Here is a 21,030-nt window from a genome sequence, read left to right as displayed (position 1 = left end):
GTTCCGGAGGGTCCACGCCATCGGACTCCATCACCAGTCGTTTCCCGCCGATTGTCCGCCATTTCCAGCTTGTTCCCGCCATCTGCAGAGTTTCCCGCCACTGGGAAGCGATTCCCGCCAAAACCGCAGATTTCCCGCCTTGGAAGAGCAGCGGACGCCATTATGGGCGTGCCAAAGGAGGGCGAGAGGCCACCTCCCATCGTGGGCCGGGACAGAAAATGGCGCCAAAAGTGGAAACCGCCCCCACCAACAGAGACTGTGATGCTGGAGGTGTCTGTCAGCGTGAAAGAACTCCCCCTGGAGCTGACAGTCACCGAGTTGCCCCGGGACCGCCCTCGAAGTGGGAGGAGACGAAAGAAAAGAGCAAAGATGGGTGTCGCTTGGAGCAGTGTAGAACGAGCGCACCCGGAGGCAAGAGGTCTAATGAGGAGTAGCGGAGAAGCTCACCCGGAGTCGAGGAGAGAAAGAGTGGACCCGGGAATGGAGCGGCAGCAGAGCAGCACCGGCCCGCTGGCCAGGAGCCTGCTGGAGGAAGAAGGAGGAGAGCAGAGCAGCACCGGCCCGCTGGCCAGGAGCCTGCCGGAAACAGAGCAGAGCAGCACCGACCCGATGGTCAGGAGCCTGCTGGAGTCAACAACCCCGCTAGGCTTAGCGGAGATCCTGGCGCAGCTTCCCCGAGATCGGGAGTGCGCGCGGAGTGCCCTGGAGGGCCTCGCGGGAAGGATGGCCCGAGTGCAGAGGGAGATCCTGGCGGAGTGGGGCCGGGAGATGGCCCAGCAAGCTGGAATCCGCCCACGGAACCCGCTCCCTTGGAAGAAGACACCGACTACCTCTGCGGATGACGCGGGAGGACCCAAGGCCGGAGACGGCGCAGAAGAGGGAGCGAGACGTATGGCAGCAGGTAAGGGGGATGCCTATACCCCATACCGGAAGGCCACCCACCTGCCCCAGCTCCCCGTCGCAGAGCCCGAAGGTCCCCCGGCCGTACCCGAGACCGCCATGACACCGCCACCGACTAGGCCCCGACCGGAAGCCGCCGTCGCGACCCCGATGACGTCACGCATCGTGACCCGGAGCGTGGCGCCGGAAGAGGAGCCTCCGGCCTGGTCACAGGGCCTAGCATTTCCGGGCGCCGCATCCAAAGCAGAGCCATCTACCTCCGCGGAGCCTCCGGCCTGGTCGCAAGGCCAGGTAACCCAGGGCGCCGCCGTCCTAACGGTGCCCTTCACCTTCCAGGTGCCCCAGGCCTGGCCGCAAGGCCTGGGCAACCCGGGCGCCACCACCACCGCGCCCGCGCCCGTAATACCTAGGGTGCCACATCTGGGAGAGGACCCCTTCAGCCAGCTAACGTGGCCGGACGGTCGGCCTTTCATCTGGCCCGAAGGATTCTTGGAGCTGGAGCGGCAGAAGCAACTAGGTCCCCTGTGTGAGCCCCTAATCCCGGCTCCGAAGCCCGTGACTCGGGTCTCGCCTCCACTCGAGGAAGCCCAGTTCGTGTGGGATCCCACGGGAGAAGATTTGATGGGGTTCACCGGAGAGACTCGGGCAGCTGCAGCAGAGCGTACAGAGTGTTGCCGTCAACAGCTGGCAGAGTTCAAGAGAGAGCGGGAGGAGAGGCAGGCCAAAGAGCAATGGGCCCAGACCCGCAGCGCGGAGCAAAAGAGTCGGACCAGAAGGGACCCCCGTGCAGCAGATCGTCCCCGTACCATCGGGACGGTAATAAAGTTTAATGCGCAGCATGGGTGGGGCTTCATAAGGGACCGGAACACCATGGGTGACGTCTTCGTTACACGACGGGACGTCGAGTCCCACCTGCCAGAGGGTCACAAAGGCCGTGACCTCTACGTCGGTGATGAGGTAACGTTCACCCGGCACAAGTGTGCCAAGGGACCTTACGCCCTCCACGTGCATCGCTTGACGGAGGAGGAGTTGCGGTGCGAGGAGGAGGAGCAAGAGGACCCGGACGGGTCTGAAGAAACCACCAGCCGTAAGATAAGAGCAGGAGGCAGACGCCGTTGAGTGCGGCAGAGCAGGAGACTGTATATAGTTGCCTGTCGGGGCACAGTGAATCGGAACTGAAACTGGAACTGTTGTTGCTGCTAAAATAGTCCCCGTTGGGACCAGCGAACTGTTACCTGTAACCCTTTCCATACCAGGCTGAGGACTGTGAGCAGCCATCCCTTTCCCTTTACCTGGCCGGGGACTGAGAACGGCCAAAATTTCCCCTGTACATAGTTGCGCTTGCTAAAGCGCCCCCTATCGGTTTTATAGGAAAAACCATTTTTCTAAAAGACTGTCGCACTCTACCTGGTCACGAGTTGCACGGTGACCAGAGGAACAGAAGAGAGAAAGAGACGACGAGAATGTTGTTTACCTGAAAAAGTTTATATATATATTTATATAGTATTTCGTATAATATTTAATATGTTTTACATGTTTATAAAAATGTTGTATGTTTTGGTGTTTTTTGTCTTTGCAGCCCGAGGACGTGCTGTGATTTACCAGGGGGGAATGTAGCACCCTGAGGATTCGGCTGCTACAGGAGTATTGCACCTCAACCCAGAGGTGTGATATTCCACTCCCGGGTAAGGAAGGAGTGTGGAACTGAGCTCAGATAGACTGCATGCACTACATACATCCCATTCCAGAGGAGCAGGCCGACGGCACTCCCACTTAGAAATGTGCAGGTGCGACCGAGCCTGTTCCTGGCTGGAGTGGGAGGGGGGAGGAACATCCCATGTAGTGTAGGGGCAGATAGGGGGAGCAGTCTGGGTAGTGGTAGGAGCTCATTGGGTGCTGGGCACCTGAGCTCACACATAGAGGGTGTATATAAGGTGGGCACCATCAAAGATCAGGGTCAGACGCAGAGAGTAAGTCTGCTGCAGAGGAAGTCAGCCTGCAGCAAGGGAGCAGAACAGACCTGAGCCTGAAGAGTGAGAGAGTGGAGTACAGAAAGACCCAGAGGGGGACAAAGAAGGGACCCAAGAACCCAAATAAGAACACCGGGTGAGGAGTCAGCAGAAGGGTACCGGAACCCAAGCTGGTGGGGGTAAAGACATTCCCCAGCCAGAGACCGGAGACCGTGGGCAGAGTCTGTCACGGTCACCCACTACATTCACCCTGAAGGCACACCACATGGAGGGTCAGGGAACCTGAGGCCAAAGGTTGCCCAACAGAAGGCCCGAGGGAGCTGGATTTAGGTGAATCACTGGTGGGGACGGCTGAAGGAAGGACAGAGGGAGAGCTCAGGGCCACGCTCCGGACTTGTTTGGGGGTTGGCCGGATCCAGGACCTGGTGGACGCAGCACGGCTCGGGAGGTCACTTGGAGCTAGAGTGACCAGGAACATCTGCAGTAAGTAAAGACCCTTAACTGCACTACCCGAGTCTGTCATCATTACCGGCTGCACCGCACCACCACAACCCCATCCTCTGCGCCTGTCCCCTCTGAGGCTATACCCCTCCCGTTGGGGGTTATCCCACCAAGCTGCGCATCCACCATCAGCCTCAGCGGACCCTGCTGCAGCGGCGGCCACAGTGACCGCATCACAACGGGTGGCGTAGTCGACATAACGAACTTTAATAACATCAGTAAGGACTGCCACATAACACTTAGCTTGACGCCCTGGGCACGGGATCGGGTCACAGCCGCTCGGAGACTACAACCCCCCATCTGATCCGGTGCCGGGTATTCCCCTCACAAAGGAATATGTCCCAGGGGGCGCGTCATATACAAGGCCGCACAGCGCAGTCCTGTCTGTATCTCCCCCCCACTCCCCCTGATACTATATATACAAGGCCGCACAGCGCAGTCCTGTCTGTATCTCCCCCGCACTCCCCCTGATACTATATATACAAGGCCGCACAGCACAGTCCTGTCTGTATCTCCCCCACACTCCCCTTGATACTATATATACAAGGCCGCACAGCACAGTCTTGTCTGTATCTCCCCCGCACTCCCCCTGATACTATATATACAAGGCCGCACAGCACAGTCCTGTCTGAGTCTCCCCCGCACTCCCCCTGATACTATATATACAAGGCCGCACAGCACAGTCCTGTCTTTATCTCCCCCGCAATCCCCCTGATACTATATATACAAGGCCGCACAGCACAGTCCTGTCTGTATCTCCCCTGCACTCCCCCCTGATACTATATATACAAGGCCACACAGCACAGTCCTGTCTGTATCTCTACCGCACTCCCCCTGATACTATATATACAAGGCCGCACAGCACAGTCCTGTCTGTATCTCCCCCGCACTCCCCCTGATAATATATATACAAGGCCACACAGCACAGTCCTGTCTGTATCTCCCCTGCACTCCCCCTGATAATATATATACAAGGCCACACAGCACAGTCCTGTCTGTATCTCCCCCCCACTCCCCCTGATAATATATATACAAGGCCACACAGCACAGTCCTGTCTGTATCTCCCCTGCACTCCCCCCTGATACTATATATACAAGGCCACACAGCACAGTCCTGTCTGTATCTCTACCGCACTCCCCCTGATACTATATATACAAGGCCGCACAGCACAGTCCTGTCTGTATCTCCCCCGCACTCCCCCTGATACTATATATACAAGGCCACACAGCACAGTCCTGTCTGTATCTCCCCCGCACTCCCCGATACTATATATACAAGGCCGCACAGCGCAGTCCTGTCTGTATCTCCCCCGCACTCCCCCTGATACTATATATACAAGGCCGCACAGTGCAGTCCTGTCTGTATCTCCCCCGCACTCCGCCTGATGCTATATATACAAGGTCGCACAGCGCAGTCCTGTCTGTATCTGCCCAGCACTCCCCCTGATACTATATATACAAGGCCGCACAGCACAGTCCAGTCTGTATCTCCCCCGCACTCCCCCTGATACTATATATACAAGGCCGCACAGCGCAGTCCTGTCTGTATCTTCCCCGCACTCCCCCCTGATACTATATATACAAGGCCGCACAGCAAAGTCCTGTCTGAATCTCCCCCGCACTCCCCCTGATACTATATATACAAGGCTGCACAGCACAGTCCTGTCTGTATCTCCCCCGCACTCCCCCTGATACTATATATACAAGGCCGCACAGCAAAGTCCTGTCTGTATCTCCCCCGCACTCCCCCCTGATACTATATATACAAGGACGCACAGCACAGTCCTGTCTGTATCTCCCCCGCACTCCCCCCTGATACTATATATACAAGGCCGCACAGCACAGTCCTGTCTGTATCTCCCCCGCACTCCCCCCTGATACTATATATACAAGGCCGCACAGCACAGTCCTGTCTGTATCTCCCCCGCACTCCCCCCTGATACTATATATACAAGGCCGCACAGCACAGTCCTGTCTGTATCCCCCCGCACTCCCCCTGATACTATATATACAAGGCCACACAGCACAGTCCTGTCTGCATCTCCTCCGCCCTCCCCCTGATACTATATATACAAGGTCGCACAGCGCAGTCCTGTCTGTATCTACCCGCACTCCCCCTGATACTATATATACAAGGCCGCACAGCGCAGTCCTGTCTGTATCTCCCCCGCACTCCCCCTGATACTATATATACAAGGCCGCACAGCACAGTCCTGTCTGTATCTCCCCCGCACTCCCCCCTGATACTATATATACAAGGCCACACAGCACAGTCCTGTCTGTATCTCCCTTGCAATCCCCCTGATACTATATATACAAGGCCGCACAGCGCAGTCCTGTCTGTATCTCCCCCCCACTCCCCCTGATACTATATATACAAGGCCGCACAGCGCAGTCCTGTCTGTATCTCCCCCGCACTCCCCCTGATACTATATATACAAGGCCGCACAGCACAGTCCTGTCTGTATCTCCCCCACACTCCCCTTGATACTATATATACAAGGCCGCACAGCACAGTCTTGTCTGTATCTCCCCCGCACTCCCCCTGATACTATATATACAAGGCCGCACAGCACAGTCCTGTCTGAGTCTCCCCCGCACTCCCCCTGATACTATATATACAAGGCCGCACAGCACAGTCCTGTCTTTATCTCCCCCGCAATCCCCCTGATACTATATATACAAGGCCGCACAGCACAGTCCTGTCTGTATCTCCCCTGCACTCCCCCCTGATACTATATATACAAGGCCACACAGCACAGTCCTGTCTGTATCTCTACCGCACTCCCCCTGATACTATATATACAAGGCCGCACAGCACAGTCGTGTCTGTATCTCCCCCGCACTCCCCCTGATAATATATATACAAGGCCACACAGCACAGTCCTGTCTGTATCTCCCCTGCACTCCCCCTGATAATATATATACAAGGCCACACAGCACAGTCCTGTCTGTATCTCCCCCCCACTCCCCCTGATAATATATATACAAGGCCACACAGCACAGTCCTGTCTGTATCTCCCCTGCACTCCCCCCTGATACTATATATACAAGGCCACACAGCACAGTCCTGTCTGTATCTCTACCGCACTCCCCCTGATACTATATATACAAGGCCGCACAGCACAGTCCTGTCTGTATCTCCCCCGCACTCCCCCTGATACTATATATACAAGGCCACACAGCACAGTCCTGTCTGTATCTCCCCCGCACTCCCCGATACTATATATACAAGGCCGCACAGCGCAGTCCTGTCTGTATCTCCCCCGCACTCCCCCTGATACTATATATACAAGGCCGCACAGTGCAGTCCTGTCTGTATCTCCCCCGCACTCCGCCTGATGCTATATATACAAGGTCGCACAGCGCAGTCCTGTCTGTATCTGCCCAGCACTCCCCCTGATACTATATATACAAGGCCGCACAGCACAGTCCAGTCTGTATCTCCCCCGCACTCCCCCTGATACTATATATACAAGGCCGCACAGCGCAGTCCTGTCTGTATCTTCCCCGCACTCCCCCCTGATACTATATATACAAGGCCGCACAGCAAAGTCCTGTCTGAATCTCCCCCGCACTCCCCCTGATACTATATATACAAGGCTGCACAGCACAGTCCTGTCTGTATCTTCCCCGCACTCCCCCTGATACTATATATACAAGGCCGCACAGCAAAGTCCTGTCTGTATCTCCCCCGCACTCCCCCCTGATACTATATATACAAGGACGCACAGCACAGTCCTGTCTGTATCTCCCCCGCACTCCCCCCTGATACTATATATACAAGGCCGCACAGCACAGTCCTGTCTGTATCTCCCCCGCACTCCCCCCTGATACTATATATACAAGGCCGCACAGCACAGTCCTGTCTGTATCTCCCCCGCACTCCCCCCTGATACTATATATACAAGGCCGCACAGCACAGTCCTGTCTGTATCCCCCCGCACTCCCCCTGATACTATATATACAAGGCCACACAGCACAGTCCTGTCTGTATCTCCCCCGCACTCCCCCTGATACTATATATACAAGGTCGCACAGCGCAGTCCTGTCTGTATCTCCCCAGCACTCCCCCTGATACTATATATACAAGGCCGCACAGCGCAGTCCTGTCTGTATCTCCTCCGCCCTCCCCTTGATACTATATATACAAGGCCGCACAGCACAGTCCTGTCTGTATCTCCCCCGCACTCCCCCTGATACTATATATACAAGGCCGCACAGCACAGTCCTGTCTGTATCTCCCCCGCACTCCCCCTGATACTATATATACAAGGCCGCACAGCACAGTCCTGTCTGTATCTCCCCCGCACTCCCCCTGATACTATATATACAAGGTCACACAGCACAGTCCTGTCTGTATCTCCCCCGCACTCCCCCTGATACTATATATACAAGGCCGCACAGCATAGTCCTGTTTGTATCTCCTCCGCCCTCCCCCTGATAATATATATACAAGGCCACACAGCACAGTCCTGTCTGTATCTCCCCTGCACTCTCCGATAGTATATATACAAGGCCGCACAGCACAGTCCTGTCTGTATCTCCTCCGCCCTCCCCGATACTATATATACAAGACCGCACAGCGCAGTCTGTCTGTATCTCCCCGCACTCCCCCTGATACTATATATACAAGGCCGCACAGCACAGTCCTGTCTGTATCTCCTCCGCCGTCCCCGATACTATATATACAAGGCCGCACAGCACAGTCCTGTCTGTATCTCCCCCGCACTCCCCCTGATACTATATATACAAGGCCACACAGCACAGTCCTGTCTGTATCTCCCCTCCCCCGCACTCCCCCTGATACTATATATACAAGGCCGCACAGCACAGTCCAGTCTGTATCTCCCCCGCACTCCCCCTGATACTATATATACAAGGCCGCACAGCACAGTCCTGTCTGTATCTCCCCCTCACTCCCCCTGATACTATATATACAAGGCCGCACAGCGCAGTCCTGTATGTATCTCCCCCTCACTCCCCCTGATACTATATATACAAGGCCGCACAGCATAGTCCTGTCTGTATCCCCCCGCACTCCCCCTGATGCTATATATACAAGGCCGCACAGCACAGTCCTGTCTGTATCTCCCCCGCACTCCCCCTGATACTATATATACAAGGCCGCACAGCACAGTCCTGTCTGTATCTCTCCCGCACTCCCCCTGATGCTATATATACAAGGCTGCACAGCACAGTCCTGTCTGTATCTCCCCCGCACTCCCCCTGATACTATATATACAAGGCCGCACAGCACAGTCCTGTCTGTATCTCCCCCGCGCTCCCCCCTGATACTATATATACAAGGCCGCATAGCACAGTCCTGTCTGTATCTCCCCCGCACTCCACCTGATACTATATATACAAGGCCGCACACCGTAGTCCTGTCTGTATCTCCCCCGCACTCCCCCTGATACTATATATACAAGGCCGCACAGCACAGTCCTGTCTGTATCTCCCCCGCACTCCCCCTGATACTATATATACAAGGCCGCACAGCGCAGTCCTGTCTGTATCTCCCCCGCACTCCCCCTGATACTATATATACAAGGCCGCACAGCACAGTCCTGTCTGTATCTCCCCCGCACTCCCCCTGATACTATATATACAAGGCCGCATAGCACAGTCCTGTCTGTATCTTCCGCGCACTCCCCCTGATACTATATATACAAGGCCGCACAGCGCAGTCCTGTCTGTATCTCCCCCGCACTCCCCCTGATACTATATATACAAGGCCGCACAGCACAGTCCTGTCTGTATCTCCCCCGCACTCCCCCTGATACTATATATACAAGGCAGCACAGCACATTCCTGTCTGTATCTCCCCCGCACTCCCCCTGATACTATATATACAAGGCCGCACTCACAGTCCTGTCTGTATCTCCCCCGCACTCCCCCTGATACTATATATACAAGGCCGCACAGCACAGTCCTGTCTGTATCTCTCCCGCACTCCCCCTGATGCTATATATACAAGGCCGCACAGCACAGTCCTGTCTGTATCTCCCCCGCACTCCCCCTGATACTATATATACAAGGCCGCACAGCACAGTCCTGTCTGTATCTCCCCCGCGCTCCCCCCTGATACTATATATACAAGGCCGCATAGCACAGTCCTGTCTGTATCTCCCCCGCACTCCACCTGATACTATATATACAAGGCCGCACACCGTAGTCCTGTCTGTATCTCCCCCGCACTCCCCCTGATACTATATATACAAGGCCGCACAGCACAGTCCTGTCTGTATCTCCCCCGCACTCCCCCTGATACTATATATACAAGGCCGCACAGCGCAGTCCTGTCTGTATCTCCCCCGCACTCCCCCTGATACTATATATACAAGGCCGCACAGCACAGTCCTGTCTGTATCTCCCCCGCACTCCCCCTGATACTATATATACAAGGCCGCATAGCACAGTCCTGTCTGTATCTTCCGCGCACTCCCCCTGATACTATATATACAAGGCCGCACAGCGCAGTCCTGTCTGTATCTCCCCCGCACTCCCCCTGATCCTATATATACAAGGCCGCACAGCACAGTCCTGTCTGTATCTCCCCCGCACTCCCCCTGATATTATATATACAAGGCCGCACAGCACAGTCCTGTCTGTATCCCCCCGCACTCCCCCTGATACTATATATACAAGGAGGCACAGCACAGTCCTGTCTGTATCTCCCCCGCACTCCCCCTGATACTATATATACAAGGCCGCACAGCACAGTCCTGTCTGTATCTCCCCCGCACTCCCCCTGATACTATATATACAAGGCCGCACAGCGCAGTACTGTCTGTATCTCCCCCGCACTCCCCCTGATACTATATATACAAGGCCGCACAGCGCAGTACTGTCTGTATCTCCCCCGCACTCCCCCTGATACTATATATACAAGGCCGCACAGCACAGTCCTGTCTGTATCTCCCCCGCACTCCCCCTGATACTATATATACAAGGCCGCACAGCGCAGTACTGTCTGTATCTCCCCCGCACTCCCCCTGATACTATATATACAAGGCCACAGAGCGCAGTCCTGTCTGTATCTCCTCCGCCCTCCCCCTGATACTATATATACAAGGCCGCACAGCACAGTCCTGTCTGTATCTCCCCCGCACTCCCCCTGATACTATATATACAAGGCCGCACAGCGCAGTACTGTCTGTATCTCCCCCGCACTCCCCCTGATACTATATATACAAGGCCGCACAGCACAGTCCTGTCTGTATCTCCCCCGCACTCCCCCTGATACTATATATACAAGGCCACAGAGCGCAGTCCTGTCTGTATCTCCCCCGCACTCCCCCTGATACTATATATACAAGGCCACAGAGCGCAGTCCTGTCTGTATCTCCTCCGCCCTCCCCCTGATACTATATATACAAGGCCGCACAGCACAGTCCTGTCTGTATCTCCCCCGCACTCCCCCTGATACTATATATACAAGGCCGCACAGCGCAGTACTGTCTGTATCTCCCCCGCACTCCCCCTGATACTATATATACAAGGCCGCACAGCACAGTCCTGTCTGTATCTCCCCCGCACTCCCCCTGATACTATATATACAAGGCCGCACAGCACAGTCCTGTCTGTATCTCCCCCGCACTCCCCCTGATACTATATATACAAGGCCACAGAGCGCAGTCCTGTCTGTATCTCCTCCGCCCTCCCCCTGATACTATATATACAAGGCCGCACAGCACAGTCCTGTCTGTATCTCCCCCGCACTCCCCCTGATACTATATATACAAGGCCGCACAGCGCAGTACTGTCTGTATCTCCCCCGCACTCCCCCTGATACTATATATACAAGGCCGCAGAGCACAGTCCTGTCTGTATCTTCCCCGCACTCCCCCTGATACTATATATACAAGGCCGCACACCGCAGTCCTGTATGTATCTCCCCCCGCACTCCCCCTGATACTATATATACAAGGCCGCACAGCACAGTCCTGTCTGTATCTCCCCCTGACTCCCCCTGATACTATATATACAAGGCCGCACAGCACAGTCCTGTCTGTATCTCCCCCGCACTCCCCCTGATACTATATATACAAGGCCGCACAGCACAGTCCTGTCTGTATCCCCCCGCACTCCCCCTGATACTATATATACAAGGCCGCACAGCGCAGTCCTGTCTGTATCTCCCCCGCACTCCCCCTGATACTATATATACAAGGCCGCACACCGCAGTCCTGTATGTATCTCCCCCGCACTCCCCCTGATACTATATATACAAGGCCGCACAGCGCAGTCCTGTCTGTATCTCCCCCGCACTCCCCCTGATACTATATATACAAGGCCGCACACCTCAGTCCAGTCTGTATCTCCCCCGCACTCCCCCTGATACTATATATACAAGGCCGCACAGCGCAGTCCTGTCTGTATCTCCCCCGCACTCCCCCTGATACTATATATACAAGGCCGCACACCACAGTCCAGTCTGTATCTCCCCCGCACTCCCCCTGATACTATATATACAAGGCCGCACAGCGCAGACCTGTCTGTATCTCCCCGCACTCCCCCTGATACTATATATACAAGGCCGCACTCACAGTCCTGTCTGTATCTCCCCCGCACTCCCCCCTGATACTATATATACAAGGCCACACAGCACAGTCCTGTCTGTATCTCCCCCGCACTCCCCCTGATACTATATATACAAGGCCGCACACCGCAGTCCTGTATGTATCTCCCCCCGCACTCCCCCTGATACTATAGATACAAGGCCGCACAGCACAGTCCTGTCTGTATCTCCCCCGCACTCCCCCTGATACTATATATACAAGGCCGCACAGCACAGTCCTGTCTGTATCTCCCCCGCACTCCCCCCTGATACTATATATACAAGGCCGCACAGCACAGTCCTGTCTGTATCTCCCCCGCACTCCCCCTGATACTATATATACAAGGCCGCACAGCACAGTCCTGTCTGTATCTCCCCCGCACTCCCCCTGATACTATATATACAAGGCCGCACAGCACAGTCCTGTCTGTATCTCCCCCGCACTCCCCCTGATACTATATATACAAGGCCGCACAGCACAGTCCTGTCTGTATCTCCCCCGCACTCCCCCTGATACTATATATACAAGGCCACACAGCACAGTCCTGTCTGTATCTCCCCCGCACTCCCCCTGATACTATATATACAAGGCCGCACAGCACAGTCCTGTCTGAATCTCCCCCGCACTCCCCCTGATACTATATATACAAGGCTGCACAGCACAGTCCTGTCTGTATCTCCCCCGCACTCCCCCTGATACTATATATATATAAGGCCGCACTCACAGTCCTGTCTGTATCTCCCCCGCACTCCCCCCTGATACTATATATACAAGGCCACAGAGCGCAGTCATGTCTATATCTCCTCCGCCCTCCCCCTGATACTATATATACAAGGCCGCACAGCACAGTCCTGTCTGTATCTCCCCCGCACTCCCCCTGATACTATATATTCAAGGCCGCACAGCGCAGTCCTGTCTGTATCTCCCCCGCACTCCCCCTGATACTATATATACAAGGCCGCACACCGCAGTCCTGTATGTATCTCCCCCCGCACTCCCCCTGATACTATATATACAAGGCCTCACAGCGCAGTCCTGTCTGTATCCCCCCGCACTCCCCCTGATACTATATATACAAGGCCACACAGCACAGTCCTGTCTGTATCTCCCCCGCACTCCCCCTGATACTATATATACAAGGCCGCACAGCACAGTCCTGTCTGTATCCCCCCGCACTCCCCCTGATACTATATATACAAGGCCGCACAGCGCAGTCCTGTCTGTATCTCCCCCGCACTCCCCCTGATACTATATATACAAGGCCGCACAGCGCAGTCCTGTATGTATCTCCCCGCACTCCCCCTGATAGTATATATACAAGGCCGCACAGCACAGTCCTGTCTGTATCTCCCCCGCACTCCCCCTGATACTATATATACAAGGCCGCACAGCGCAGTCCTGTCTGTATCTCCCCCGCACTCGCCCTGATACTATATATACAAGGCCGCACACCGCAGTCCTGTATGTATCTCCCCCCGCACTCCCCATGATACTATATATACAAGGCCACACAGCACAGTCCTGTCTGTATCTCCCCCGCACTCCCCCTGATACTATATATACAAGGCTGCACAGCACAGTCCTGTCTGTATCTCCCCCGCACTCCCCCTGATACTATATATACAAGGTCGCACAGCGCAGTCCTGTCTGTATCTCCCCCGCACTCCCCCTGATACTATATATACAAGGCCGCACAGCACAGTCCTGTCTGTATCTCCACTGCACTCCCTCTGATACTATATATACAAGGCCACACAGCACAGTCCTGTCTGTATCTCCCCCGCACTCCCCCTGATACTATATATACAAGGCCGCACAGCGCAGTCCTGTCTGTATCTCCCCCCGCACTCCCCCTGATACTATATATACAAGGCCGCACAGCGCAGTCCTGTCTGTATCTCCCCCGCACTCCCCCTGATACTATATATACAAGACCGCACAGCAAAGTCCTGTCTGTATCTCCCCCGCACTCCCCCTGATACTATATATACAAGGCCGCACAGCATAGTCCTGTCTGTATCTCCCCCGCACTCCCCCTGATACTATATATACAAGGCCGCACAGCACAGTCCTGTCTGTATCTCCCCCCGCACTCCCCCTGATACTATATATACAAGGCCGCACAGCGCAGTCCTGTCTGTATCTCCCCCGCACTCCCCCTGATACTATATATACAAGGCCGCACAGCAAAGTCCTGTCTGTATCTCCCCCGCACTCCCCCGGATACTATATATACAAGGCCGCACAGCACAGTCCTGTCTGTATCTCCTCCGCCCTCCCCCTGATACTATATATACAAGGCCGCACAGCATAGTCCTGTCTGTATCTCCTCCGCCCTCCCCCTGATACTATATATACAAGGCCGCACAGCACAGTCCTGTCTGTATCTCCCCACGCTCCCCCTGATACTATATATACAAGGCCGCACAGCACAGTCCTGTCTGTATCTCCCCTGCACTCCCCCTGATACTATATATACAAGGCCGCACAGCACAGTCCTGTCTGTATCTCCTCCGCCCTCCCCCTGATACTATATATACAAGGCCGCACAGCGCAGTCCTGTCTGTATCTCCCCCGCACTACGCCTGATACTATTTATACAAGGCCGCACAGCGCAGTCCTGTCTGTATCTCCCCCGCACTCCCCCTGATACTATATATACAAGGCCACACAGCACAGTCCTGTCTGTATCTCCCCCGCACTCCCCCTGATACTATATATACAAGGCCACACAGCACAGTCCTGTCTGTATCTCCCCCACACTCCCCCTGATACTATATATACAAGGCCGCACAGCACAGTCCTGTCTGTATCTCCCCCGCACTCCCCCTGATACTATATATACAAGGCCACACAGCATAGTCCTGTCTGTATCTCCGCCGCACTCCCCCTGATACTATATATACAAGGCCGCACAGTCCTGTCTGTATCTCCCCCGCACTCCCCCTGATACTATATATACAAGGCCGCACAGTCCTGTCTGTATCTCCCCCGCACTCCCCCTGATACTATATATACAAGGCCGCACAGCACAGTCCTGTCTGTATCTCCCCCGCACTCCCCCTGATACTATATATACAAGGCCGCACAGCGCAGTCCTGTCTGTATCTCCCCCGCACTCCCCTTGATACTATATATACAAGGCCGCACAGCGCAGTCCTGTCTGTATCTCCCCCGCACTCCCCCTGATACTATATATACAAGGCCGCACAGCGCAGTCCTGTCTGTATCTCCCCCGCACTCCCCCTGATACTATATATACAAGGCCGCACATCACAGTCCTGTCTGTATCTCCCCAGCACTCCCCCTGATACTATATATACAAGGCCGCACAGCGCAGTCCTGTCTGTATCTCCCCCGCACTCCCCCTGATACTATATATACAAGGCCGCACAGCACAGTCCTGTCTGTATCTCCCCCGCACTCCCCCTGATACTATATATACAAGGCCACACAGCACAGTCCTGTCTGTATCTCCCCCGCACTCCCCCTGATACTATATATACAAGGCCGCACAGCACAGTCCTGTCTGTATCTCCCACGCACTCCCCCTGATACTATATATACAAGGCCACACAGCACAGTCCTGTCTGTATCTCCCCCGCACTCCCTCTGATACTATACATACAAGGCCGCACAGCACAGTCCTGTCTGTATCTCCCCTGCACTCCCCCCTGATACTATATATACAAGGCTGCACAGCACAGTCCTGTCTGTATCTCCCCCGCACTCCCCCCTGATACTATATATACAAGGCCGCACAGCAAAGTCCTGTCTGTATTTCTCCAGAACTCCCTCTGATACTATATATACAAGGCCGCACAGCACAGTCCTGTCTGTATCTCCCCCGCACTCCCCCTGATACTATATATACAAGGCCACACAGCACAGTCCTGTCTGTATCTCCCCCGCACTCCCCCTGATACTATATATACAAGGCTGCACAGCACAGTCCTGTCTGTATCTCCCCCGCACTCCCCCTGATACTATATATACAAGGCCGCACAGCACAGTCCTGTCTGTATCTCCCCAGCACTCCCCCTGATACTATATATACAAGGCCGCACAGCGCAGTCCTGTCTGTATCTCCCCCGCACTCCCCGTGATACTATATATACAAGGCCGCACAGCACAGTTCTGTCTGTATCTCCCCCGCACTCCCCCTGATACTATATATACAAGGCCGCACAGCACAGTCTTGTCTGTATCTCCCCCGCACTCCCCCTGATACTATATATACAAGGCCGCACAGCGCAGTCCTGTCTGTATCCCCCCGCACTCCCCCTGATACTATATATACAAGGCCACACAGCATAGTCCTGTCTGTATCTCCCCGCACTCCCCCTGATACTATATATACAAGGCCGCACAGCACAGTCCTGTCTGTACTCCCCCTGATACTATATATACAAGGCCGCACAGCGCAGTCCTGTCTGTATCTCCCCCGCACTCCCCCTGATACTATATATACAAGGCCGCACAGCGCATTCCTGTCTGTATCCCCCTGCACTCCCCCTGATACTATATATACAAGGCCGCACAGCGCAGTTCTGTCTGTATCTCCCCCCGCACTCCCCCTGATACTATATATACACAAAGCCACACAGCGCAGTCCTGTCTGTATCTCCCCCCGCACTCCCCCTGATACTATATATACAAGACCACACAGCATAGTCCTGTCTGTATCTCCCCGCACTCCCCCTGATACTATATATACAAGGCCACACAGCAGAGTCCTGTCTGTATCTCCCCCGCACTCCCCCTGATACTATATATACAAGGCCGCACAGCGCAGTCCTGTCTGTATCTCCCCCGCACTCCCCCTGATACTATATATACAAGGCCGCACAGCGCAGTCCTGTCTGTATCTCCCCCGCACTCCTCCTGATACTATATATACAAGGCCGCACAGCACAGTCCTGTCTGTATCTCCCCCGCACTCCCCCTGATACTATATATACAAGGCCGCACAGCGCAGTCCTGTCTGTATCTCCCCCGCACTCCCCCTGATACTATATATACAAGGCCGTACAGCATAGTCCTGTCTGTATCTCCCCCACACTCCCCCTGATACTATATATACAAGGCCGCACAGCGCAGTCCTGTCTGTATCTCCCCCGCACTCCCCCTGATACTATATATACAAGGCCGCACAGCGCAGTCCTGTCTGTATCTCCTCCGCCCTCCCCCTGATACTATATATACAAGGCCGCACAGCACAGTCCTGTCTGTATCTCCTCCGCCCTCCCCCTGATAGTATATACACAAGGCCGCACAGCAGAGTCCTGTCTGTATCTCCTCCGCCCTCCCCCTGATACTATATATACAAGGCCGCACAGCACAGTCCTGTCTGTATCTCCCCCGCACTCCCCCTGATACTATATATACAAGGCCGCACAGCACAGTCCTGTCTGTATCTCCCCCGCACTCCCCCTGATACTATATATACAAGGCCGCACAGCACAGTCCTGTCTGTATCTCCCCAGCACTCCCCCTGATACTATATATACAAGGCCGCACAGCACAGTCCTGTCTGTATCTCCCCCGCACTCCCCCTGATACTATATATACAAGGCCACACAGCGCAGTCCTGTCTGTATCTCCCCAGCACTCCCCCTGATACTATATATACAAGGCCGCACAGCGCAGTCCTGTCTGTATCTCCCCCGCACTCCCCCTGATACTATATATACAAGGCCGCACAGCGCAGTCCTGTCTGTATCTCCCCCGCACTTCCCCTGATACTATATATACAAGGCCGCACAGCGCAGTCCTGTCTGTATCTCCCCCGCACTCCCCCTGATACTATATATACAAGGCCGTACAGCGCAGTCCTGTCTGTATCTCCCCCGCACTCCCCCTGATACTATATATACAAGGCCGCACAGCGCAGTCCTGTCTGTATCTCCCCCGCACTCCCCCTGATACTATATATACAAGGAAGCACAGCGCAGTCCTGTCTGTATCTCCCCCGCACTCCCCCTGATACTATATATACAAGGCCGCACAGCGCAGTCCTGTCTGTATCTCCCCCGCACTCCCCCTGATACTATATATACAAGGCCGCACAGCGCAGTCCTGTCTGTATCTCCCCCGCACTCCCCCTGATACTATATATACAAGGCCACACAGCACAGTCCTGTCTGTATCTCCCCCGCACTCCCCCTGATACTTTATATACAAGGCCGCACAGCAAAGTCCTGTCTGTATTTCTCCAGCACTCCCTCTGATACTATATATACAAGGCTGCACAGCGCAGTCCTGTCTGTATCTCCCCCGCACTCCCCCTGATACTATATATACAAGGCCGCACAGTCCTGTCTGTATCTCCCCCGCACTCCCCCTGATACTATATATACAAGGCCACACAGCACAGTCCTGTCTGTATCTCCCCCGCACTCCCCCTGATAATATATATACAAGGCCACACAGCGCAGTCCTGTCTGTATCTACCCGCACTCCCCCTGATACTATATATACAAGGCCGCACAGCGCAGTCCTGTCTGTATCTCCCCCGCACTCCCCCTGATACTATATATACAAGGCCGCACAGCGCAGTCCTGTCTGTATCTCCCCCGCACTCCCCCTGATACTATATATACAAGGCCGCACAGCACAGTCCTGTCTGTATCTCCCCCGCACTCCCCCTGATACTATATATACAAGGCCGCACAGCGCAGTCCTGTCTGTATCTCCCCCGCACTCCCCCTGATACTATATATACAAGGCCACACAGCGCAGTCCTGTCTGTATCTCCCCCGCACTCCCCCTGATACTATATATACAAGGCCGCACAGCGCAGTCCTGTCTGTATCTCCCCCGCACTCCCCCTGATACTATATATACAAGGACGCACAGCACAGTCCTGTCTGTATCTCCCCCGCACTCCCCCTGATACTATATATACAAGGCCGCACAGCACAGTCCTGTCTGTATCTCCCCCGCACTCCCCCTGATACTATATATACAAGGCCGCACAGCGCAGTCCTGTCTGTATCTCCCCCGCACTCCCCCTGATACTATATATACAAGGCCACACAGCACAGTCCTGTCTGTATCTCCCCCGCACTCCCCCTGATACTTTATATACAAGGCCGCACAGCAAAGTCCTGTCTGTATTTCTCCAGCACTCCCTCTGATACTATATATACAAGGCTGCACAGCGCAGTCCTGTCTGTATCTCCCCCGCACTCCCCCTGATAATATATATACAAGGCCGCACAGCACAGTCCTGTCTGTATCTCCCCCGCACTCCCGCTGATACTATATATACAAGGCCACACAGCACAGTCGTGTCTGTATCTCCCCCGCACTCCCCCTGATTCTATATATACAAGGCCGCACAGCACAGTCCTGTCTGTATCTCCCCCGCACTCCCCCTGATACTATATATACAAGGCCGCACAGCACAGTCCTGTCTGTATCTCCCCCGCACTCCCCCTGATAATATATATACAAGGCCACACAGCGCAGTCCTGTCTGTATCTCCCCCGCACTCACCCTGATACTATATATACAAGGCCGCACAGCACAGTCCTGTCTGTATCTCCCCCGCACTCCCCCTGATAATATATATACAAGGCCACACAGCGCAGTCCTATCTGCATCTCCCCCGCACTCCCCCTGATACTATATATACAAGGCCGCACAGCACAGTCCTGTCTGTATCTCCCCCGCACTACGCCTGATACTATTTATACAAGGCCGCACAGCACAGTCCTGTCTGTATCTCCCCTGCACTCCCCCTGATACTATATATACAAGGCCGCACAGCACAGTCCTGTCTGTATCTCCTCCGCACTCCCCCTGATACTATATATACAAGGCCGCACAGCGCAGTCCTGTCTGTATCTCCCCCGCACTACGCCTGATACTATTTATACAAGGCCGCACAGCGCAGTCCTGTCTGTATCTCCCCCGCACTCCCCCTGATACTATATATACAAGGCCACACAGCACAGTCCTGTCTGTATCTCCCCCGCACTCCCCCTGATACTATATATACAAGGCCACACAGCACAGTCCTGTCTGTATCTCCCCCACACTCCCCCTGATACTATATATACAAGGCCGCACAGCACAGTCCTGTCTGTATCTCCCCCGCACTCCCCCTGATACTATATATACAAGGCCACACAGCATAGTCCTGTCTGTATCTCCGCCGCACTCCCCCTGATACTATATATACAAGGCCGCACAGTCCTGTCTGTATCTCCCCCGTACTCCCCCTGATACTATATATACAAGGCCGCACAGTCCTGTCTGTATCTCCCCCGCACTCCCCCTGATACTATATATACAAGGCCGCACAGCACAGTCCTGTCTGTATCTCCCCCGCACTCCCCCTGATACTATATATACAAGGCCGCACAGCGCAGTCCTGTCTGTATCTCCCCCGCACTCCCCCTGATACTATATATACAAGGCCGCACAGCGCAGTCCTGTCTGTATCTCCCCCGCACTCCCCCTGATACTATATATACAAGGCCGCACAGCGCAGTCCTGTCTGTATCTCCCCCGCACTCCCCCTGATACTATATATACAAGGCCGCACAGCACAGTCCTGTCTGTATCTCCCCCGCACTCCCCCTGATACTATATATACAAGGCCGCACAGCGCAGTCCTGTCTGTATCTCCCCCGCACTCCCCCTGATACTATATATACAAGGCCGCACAGCGCAGTCCTGTCTGTATCTCCCCCGCACTCCCCCTGATACTATATATACAAGGCCACACAGCACAGTCCTGTCTGTATCTCCCCCGCACTCCCCCTGATACTTTATATACAAGGCCGCACAGCGCAGTCCTGTCTGTATCTCCCCCGCACTCCCCCTGATACTATATATACAAGGCCGCACAGCACAGTCCTGTCTGTATCTCCCCCGCACTCCCCCTGATACTATATATACAAGGCCACACAGCACAGTCCTGTCTGTATCTCCCCCGCACTCCCCCTGATACTATATATACAAGGCCGCACAGCACAGTCCTGTCTGTATCTCCCACGCACTCCCCCTGATACTATATATACAAGGCCACACAGCACAGTCCTGTCTGTATCTCCCCCGCACTCCCCCTGATACTATACATACAA

The sequence above is a fragment of the Phyllobates terribilis genome, unplaced genomic scaffold (assembly GCF_046119375.1).
Source record: "Phyllobates terribilis strain yellow unplaced genomic scaffold, ASM4611937v1 Scaffold_8__6_contigs__length_399053987, whole genome shotgun sequence".
Taxonomy (NCBI): Eukaryota; Metazoa; Chordata; class Amphibia; order Anura; family Dendrobatidae; genus Phyllobates; species Phyllobates terribilis.
Note: the sequence above shows the minus strand (reverse complement) of the source record.